Source organism: Hyla sarda, chromosome 13 (assembly GCF_029499605.1).
Source record: "Hyla sarda isolate aHylSar1 chromosome 13, aHylSar1.hap1, whole genome shotgun sequence".
In the NCBI taxonomy this organism is placed as follows: domain Eukaryota; kingdom Metazoa; phylum Chordata; class Amphibia; order Anura; family Hylidae; genus Hyla; species Hyla sarda.
Genome location: NC_079201.1, coordinates 13,139,807 through 13,146,795, shown reverse-complemented (window position 1 = coordinate 13,146,795; position 6,989 = coordinate 13,139,807). Strand labels below are relative to the sequence as shown.

The 6,989-nt window shown below is 45.8% G+C and overlaps 1 protein-coding gene across 9 annotated transcripts in view; it reads right to left on the bottom strand.

Annotated features, from left to right (window-relative positions):
- Positions 1–294: 294 nt before the first annotated feature.
- Positions 295–6,989, bottom strand: part of ZNF335 (zinc finger protein 335) — a 346,490-nt gene continuing 339,795 nt past the window's right edge. For 7 of the 9 annotated variants that reach the window (XM_056549981.1, XM_056549988.1, XM_056549990.1 and 4 more), the window contains one exon: positions 4,163–6,989. This exon is cut by the window's right edge and continues 191 nt beyond it. The gene's annotated coding sequence lies outside the window, so the exon portion shown is untranslated. Of the gene's footprint in view, positions 801–4,162 lie in introns of those variants that run through there. The other 2 variants (XM_056549983.1, XM_056549984.1) reach the window with 2 other exon arrangements.

Sequence of the window (6,989 nt, the reverse complement as noted above, 5' to 3'; positions counted from 1 at the left end):
CCAACAGTCCAGATCTTTATATAAGTGGTATAGAGCAGAGTTCTCCAACCCAGTCCTCAAGGCCACCAACAGTCCACCACCACCCAGTCCTCAAGGGCCACCAACAGTCCAGATCTTTATATGTGTGGTATAGAGCAGAGTTCTCCAACCCAGTTCTCAAGGCCACCAACAGACCAGATCTTTATATGTGTGGTATAGAGCAGAGTTCTCCAACCCAGTCCTCAAGACCACCAACAGTGCAGATCTTTATTCAGATATACAGTAAATTACTTCTATAGAAAAATCTTAATCCTTTCAGTACTTATCAGTTGCTGCATGCTCCACAGGAAGTTGTGTAGTTCTTTCCAGTCTGACCACACTGCTCTCTGCTGCCACCTCTGTCCATTTCAGGAAGTGTCCAGAGAAGAAGAGGTTTGCTATGGGGATTTGCTATAGGAGTACTACCCAGTGCCACCAACAAACGTGACATGTCTGATGGACATCTTAAAGGTTGTTTTTAATGACGGGAACACTTTAAAGTACAACAAAGTTGCCGCACAGAACACTGGTGCACAGTAAGCAGACCAAGAGTTGGCTGCACACATTTCCCTTTGCATTCCACACAAATAAAAGCACATTCCTTCACAATAACCATAAAATGAGACACACACTGGACTAAGTTTTCTACTTTACAAATTGTTTTAATGCACCTGTACATGGGCCATAGGTATAACGCATTCTTTATCTCTTCTATATGTGGTCACCGGGATTTTTTTTACAACAAAATTCTTGTTTTAGGCACAGACATGTAACCTATACACCTATACAAAATACAAGTATATACATATATACATAATGCAAGCATGTGAATACTATGTACAAATACAATATAGGTCATGACAAAACAAACCTTTAAGTAATAAAAAAATATAATGTGTCCTGTATATCAGGTTTTGTTCGTGTTCAAACGGAGGAAATATCAATACTTGGTTTGTGCTAGAGATGAGCGAACTTAGAGTAAATTCGATTCGTCACGAACTTCTCAGCTCGGCGGTTACTGACTTTTCCTGCATAAATTAGTTCAGCTTTCCGGTGCTCCGGTGGGCTGGAAAAGGTGGATACAGTCCTAGGATCCTAGGACTGTGTCCACCTTTTCCAGCCCACCGGAAAGTTGAACTAATTTATGCAGGATAAGTCATCAACTGCCGAGCCGAGAAGTTCATGACGAATCGAATTTACGGTAAGTTCGCTCATCTCTAGTTTCTGCTCTAATCTAGCAGACTCTGTCCATATATATATATATATATATATATATATATATATATATATATATATACACACACACACACACACACACACACATATATATATTTTTTTTTTTCCTTCAAATAATTACACATATATATATATAATTCTTGTAGGTGAACGGCACTCCTGTGATGAATAACCGGGTGCAGACTGGTCCAACTCAGGCAGGGTCCCCAAAATGTACAAAGAAAATGCAGCAGCACTCCGATGTAGATGAAAAAGTGGAGTTTGGCTTTATTCATCAAGTGAAAAACGCGAAGTTTCGACCGTCTCACACGGTCTTGACTGTGTGAGACGGTCAAAACGTCGCGTTTTTCACTTGATGAATAAAGCCTAACTCCACTTTTTCATCTACATCGGAGTGCTGCTGCATTTTTTTGTATATACACACACACATATATATATATATATATATATATATATATAAATAAAAATATATATATATTCAAATAATATTTATTATAATATACTGTATAATATTACAATTTTTTAATAAATATTTATTTAATTATTATTTATTTATACATTTTTATCAATAGCACAAACCGCTGCGTAAATACTTGCTGTGCCCTCTATCCGCTATGGCTGTTTTTAATATAGAGGATATATATATATATATATACACACAGGATGTGGGGTGAGAAGCTTTCCTCCTATTTTATCCTTCCCCTTCCAACACTGCAGAGAAGGAATGGGGAGAGCAGACACAACCGGGAGCAGTGTACTGTAGGATCTGTGCCAGAGTCATCAGGAGAGCCGGCTATGTGAAGATGTTACACAAACTTTACAGCAGCAAAATTGTGAGAAACTACACGATGTAAAAAGCTGCTTAACGGGGGGTTGTCCGGGATTGAAAAAAAAAAAAACAGAGCTGATTTCTTTAAAAACGGTCTTCAGGTTGTGTGTGATATTGAACCCGTCTCTTTTAAAATATGATAATGGTATAAACAAGAGGAAAGAAGGTTTCACTATCATCACAAATGGGGATTCTTTACTGTAAGAGCAGTTTTGGGATTTTTTGGGGGAAAAATATAATATTACAGGTAGTAGATTTATAGAGACAGATCGTTTATCCAGGGATTTATTCCGACACCATATTGGAGTCGGGAAGGAGGAGTTTTTTTTACCCCCCCTATGGAGCAATTGGTTTCAACCTCATAAGGTGTGTGATCAGACATCTTATCCCCTATCCTTTGGATAAAATGTCTAGGGGCGGAGTACCCCTTTAAGGCCATCTGACAGTACAGCTACTCCATCAGATGGACAAGGACAGCACTGTGCCAATGAGCCTTATATCTCTGGTTACAATTTGGCTCCATTCTCGTCAATGGAACGGAGTGGCAATACCACACACAACCTGAGGACAGGGGTGGCGCTGTTGTTGGAAGAAATCAGCTCTGTATTTATAACATGTTTGTAATTTTGATATTTTTCATCTAATTTACACCAATTTATCAAAAATAAAGTTCTACAATTTCCAGTGATAAGAAGCTTTTCCACAACATATCGACCAAATTTAGTTTTGTTGCGATTTTTTTTACTTTACATTGATTTTTTTACTTAGTTCATAGTTTGCGCCACAGTCCACAGTAGAAAAAAAAAAAAAAAAAAATATTATATATATACACACACACATACTGTACAAAACTGCGCGTTTCCTTTGGTCGCTCGCTTTTTGTACGATCCTGGAAGTTTCTGCATTATTTTATTTTATTTTATTTTTTTAAATATTAGTTGGTAAAACACACTTGGCTTGTAGTCAAGAAGACTAAGGCTATGATCACACGGCGGAAATTTAAAGCACAAATTTAAAGGGACTCCGCTGTCCCGCGGCGGAAATTTGCGCGTTCCGCAAAAAGACTTGTCTCTAAAATCTTGCGGAATTGCGGGCGGGGCTTGGAATTCCCACAGAATTCTGTGTTTTGAGCTTCCACCGAAATTACGCAATTCTGCAAACATTCAGCGGAAAGCTTTGCAGAACGGAATTTAAAGGGGTACCACGCTGAACAACATTTTTTTTTTTTTTTAAATCAACTGGTGCCAGAAAGTTAAACAGATTTATAAATTGCTTCTATTTAAAAATCTTAATCCTTCCAGTATTTATCAGCTGCTGTATGTTCCACAGGAAGTTCTTTTCTTTTTGAATTTCCTTTCTGTCTGACCACAGTGCTCTCTGCTAACACTTATGTCCAGAGCAGTTTTTTTAATTTATTTTTTTAAATCAATTGGTGCCAGAAAGTTAAACAGATTTGTAAATTACTTCTATTAAAAATCTTAATTCTTCCAGTACTTATCAGCTGCTGAATACTACAGAGGAAATTATTTTCTTTTTGGAACACAGAGCTCTCTGCTGACATCACAAACACAGTGCTCTCTGCTGACACCTCTGTCCATTTTAGGAACTGTCCAGAGCAGCATATGTTTGCTATGGGGATTTTCTCCTGCTCTGGACAGTTCCTAAAATGGACAGAGATGTCAGCAGAGAGGACTGTGGTCATAAAAGGAAATGAAAAAAGAAAAGAACTTCCTGTGGAGCATACAGCAGCTGATAACTACTGGAAGGATTAAGATTTTTTAATAGAAGTGATTTATAAATCTGTTTAACTTTCTGGCATCTGTTGATTTAAAAAAAAAAAAAAAAAAATGTTTTCTAGTGGAGTGCCCCTTTAAGCGGAATTGCGGAATTTCGCAGAGTGAACATAGCCTAATAAAGGACTCTGTCGCGTTTGTTGAAGACGTAATGTAGTTTTAGATGCTTAATGAGCAGTGGTCTCCAAACTGTGGCCCCTCCAGATGTTGCAAAACTACAACTCCCAGCATGCCCGGACAGCCGTTGGCTGTCCGGGCATGCTGGGAGTTGTAGTTTTGCAACATCTGGAGGGACACAGTTTGGAAAACACTGGTGATCAGGTGCGGAAAGCAGATTCTCATTTGGCACACCTTTCTCGAATAGAGGACGACAACATCCTGACAAATCAATAGAGACGCACAGAAAGCAAACTCAACCGCAGTGCAGAGTGAGGGGACAGAATTACCACTCGCACACACCCCCCCCCCCCCCTCGATCATAACATGCTGCTCTTAAACCGCTTCTTCTGTTATCTGCAATGATGGACGGCCCCCCCCACAAGGAGGGTGGAGGTCAGCCGCAATGGCTAATGTGTAGCCAGATGCCATGGACAAGTGTTTATTGCAGAGAGAGAAAAAAGGGAGGAAGAGGATTACCCGATGTTACAATTATCCATGTCCTCAGGGGATTAAAATGCCAAAATCTGCCCTAATCCTTTTAATCTGATCAGAGAAGAGGGAGTAAAAAATCACAGATCAGACACCGGTTTCTGCACCAAAAGTCAATAGCGTCAAGTGTATTTTGATCAATGTGGCATGATTGTTCAAGAGCGGCTCGGCGGCCATGTTGGATGGATACAAACGCCGGGCGGCGTCGGCTCAGCACACGCAGAGCAAAGCTAACAAATGCTGGCACGCTGGAAAGCCCAGGGGTGAATGACACCGAGCATCGAAATGCTATTTCGTATTGGGTTCATCATAGAATACGCTCTTGTATACATTAAAGTGGAACTCTGGTACATATGTTCTTATCTCCTATACGCAGGATAGGGGATAAGTGTCTGGTCACGGTGGGTATGACCGCTGGGATCCCCCATCGATCTTCTACCCTATACCCTGGATGGAGCGGAGGTGGCACCAAGCACTGACAGACAATGCCCCCTCAATGTATCTCTATAGCAGAGCCGCTCGTGTATCTCCAGCTCTCCCATAGAGATTCATGGAGGAGAGGGGGGGGTCGAAAACCGCTTGATGTGACCTCTACTCTGTGCAGGAGGAGGGCTGAGGTGCCAGGTGGAGATTGCGGGGGGTCCCAGTGGTTGAGTCCCACCCACCAGCGCTCGTGTATCTCCAGCTCTCTCATAGAGATACATGGAAGGGGCGTGTCGGCCAACGCTTGGTGAGACCACCACTCTGTGCAGGAGGAGGGCTGAGGTGCCAGGTGGAGATTGCGGGGGGTCCCAGCGGTTGGATACCAACCCCGCCACCCACCAGTGCTGGTGTATCTCTAGCTCTCCCATAGAGATTCATGGAGGGGGGGGGGGGGGGGTCGGCCACCGCTTGATGTGACCTCTACTCTGTGCAGAAGGAGGGCTGAGGTTCCGGGTGGAGATTGCGGGGGGTCCCAGCAGTTGGATACCAACCCCACCACCCACCAGCACTCATGTATCTCCAGCTCTCCCATAGAGATTCATGGAAGGGGGCATGTCGGCCAACGCTTGGTGTGACCTCCACTCTACATGAGGAGGGCTGAGGTGCCAGGTGGAGATCACGGGGGTCCCAGCGGTTGAGTCCCACCCACCAGCGCTCGTGTATCTCCAGCTCTCCCATAGAGATGCATGGAGGGGGCGTGTCGGCCACCGCTTGGTGAGACCACCACTCTGTGCAGGAGGAGGGCTGAGGTGCCAGGTGGAGATTGCGGGGGGTCCCAGTGGTTGGATACCAACCCCACCAGTGCTCGTGTATCTCCAGCTCTCCCATAGAGATACATGGAGGGGGCGTGTCGGCCAACGCTTGGTGAGACCACCACTCTGTGCAGGAGGAGGGCTGAGGTGCCAGGTGGAGATTGCGGGGGGGTCCCAGTGGTTGGATACCAACCCCACCAGTGCTCGTGTATCTCCAGCTCTCCCATAGAGATTCATGGAGGGGGCGTGTCGGCCAAAGCTTGGTGTGACCTCCACTCTGTGCCGGAGGAGGGGTGAGGTGCCGGGTGGAGATTGCGGGGGGGTCCCAGCAGTTGGATACCAACCCCGCCACCCACCAGCACTCATGTATCTCCAGCTCTCACATAGAGATACATGGAGGGGGTGTGTAGGCCAACGCTTGGTGTGACCTCCACTCTGTGCCGGAGGAGGGCTGAGGTGCCAGGTGGAGATTGAGGGGGGGTCCCAGCGGTTGGATACCAACCCCGCCACCCACCAGTGCTGGTGTATCTCTAGCTCTCCCATAGAGATTCATGGAGGGGGGGGTCGGCCACCGCTTGATGTGACCTCTACTCTGTGCAGAAGGAGGGCTGAGGTTCCGGGTGGAGATTGCGGGGGTCCCAGCAGTTGGATACCAACCCCACCACCCACCAGCACTCATGTATCTCCAGCTCTCCCATAGAGATTCATGGAAGGGGGCATGTCGGCCAACGCTTGGTGTGACCTCCACTCTACATGAGGAGGGCTGAGGTGCCAGGTGGAGATCACGGGGGTCCCAGCGCTTGAGTCCCACCCACCAGCGCTCGTGTATCTCCGGCTCTCCCATAGAGATGCATGGAGGGGGCGTGTCGGCCACCGCTTGGTGTGACCTCCACTCTGCATGAGGAGGGCTGAGGTGCCAGGTGGAGATTGCGGGGGGTCCCAGCGGTTGGATACCAACCCCACCAGTGCTCGTGTATCTCCAGCTCTCCCATAGAGATTCATGGAGGGGGGGGGGGGGCGTGTCGGCCACCACTTGGTGTGACCTCCACTCTACATGAGGACGGCTGCGATGCCGGGTGAAGAGTCCCGGGAAGTCCCAGCAGTTGAATACCAACCCCCCACCCCTTCGTGATCAGACACTTTTTCACCTATCCTGTGAATAAGGGGTAAAAACACATGTATCAGAGTTCCCCTTTAACCTCCCGGGGTCTCTTATAGAACCACGACTTG